Source organism: Dunckerocampus dactyliophorus, chromosome 5 (assembly GCF_027744805.1).
Source record: "Dunckerocampus dactyliophorus isolate RoL2022-P2 chromosome 5, RoL_Ddac_1.1, whole genome shotgun sequence".
Classification (NCBI taxonomy): Eukaryota; Metazoa; Chordata; class Actinopteri; order Syngnathiformes; family Syngnathidae; genus Dunckerocampus; species Dunckerocampus dactyliophorus.
The window spans coordinates 5,552,522-5,553,899 of NC_072823.1; positions in this window are offsets into that span (position 1 = coordinate 5,552,522).

A 1,378-nucleotide genomic window follows, 5' to 3' on the forward strand; every position below is an offset into this window, starting at 1 on the left:
ATAAATACAGGCTGATTCCCTCTGAGTATCATGGCAATCCGTAGGAGTTCATTTCACAATTTGCTCTGGCTGGCATGTTTTTCGGTTAACACTGAAAATTTACAACAAGATTTTGCCTCAGTTCTCGTACATTTTTCGGTTAGCGTACAATACGGCACGCTTCTTGTCGTGTTGTTAATACACCGCGTGAGTGGAATTGCATTCTTAATGTATTTTTATCACAAAATAGCAGTTTGCTAATACATGAAAACAGGAACCGGAAGTCAGGTCCGTCACCCATCTGTGATGTCATCAGCAGTTGACTGTAGTTCTTTGTTAACTAACAGTTACACCACAAGTCTTAGAAGGGGTTTTGAACTGCTTTCTGCACGTAAAAACATATGTAAAACTATAAAAACGTGTTTTGCGTGAACATTTTTGGCGTTGTGGAACATAATCAGAAGATTTATATTATTCCTTACAATTGCTGCTCTTTAATACAATGTAAAAGCCAGCATTTTAAGAAATGCTGCAAATGTTTGACAGACAGTACAAATTGCCTCTGAGAAAATGTCACAAACGCCAATCCCACAACTGAGTGAAACATGACATACTGTATCAAAGGAAACATTGGTATATTATTATTATTATGATACGGTATCATAACATTAGTGGTTCATTTGCTTTAAAAAAATGTTGACAATAATATCATATAGCGTTAATTTGTTGGACAATAAAAATTTTGAAACACATCTGCATTGTTTTGTGAAAAAACTTTTTAAAACGTTTGTTTGTCCAGGCCATATGTTTTCATTGTACTTTTCTTAAAATTCATGTTAAAATCTCATCTCGTAAAACTATAATTGCAAAACTATAAAAACATGTTTTGTGTCAACATTTCTTGGCTTTCTGGAGCAGATTAATTGGATTTACATGATTTCTTATGGGAGAAAATTCAGTTTGGGTACCTTTCAGTTTGAGTTGGACCACAGATTAATGAAGCGAACCAAGGTTCCACTGTATAGCATACTGTACAGTACATACATCATGGTACAGTGCCTTTTTGTCAGTTCTTATGTAAGTATTAGAAACATGTTACCGTATATTTTTATGGAATCAAAGTGGAGATTCTGTCACTATCAGAGGTGTGTGCGTTCATTGTCAATGAGTCAGTGTTTTTTTTTCTTTCTTTTTTTCAGGAACAAAGCTCCTTTTTGACATCTAGACCAGATATCCTAAAAGATTCATCACCAGTAGAATGCAGAAATGATTGTGAATATTATGGATTATTCAGACCTTCAGGCCTGTATGGACGTTTCTGGGCCACAGCAGCATAGACTGACATGTCACAGCCACCCCTAACGCCCCCCACCCCCTCCTCACAGACTCACATAGCGGG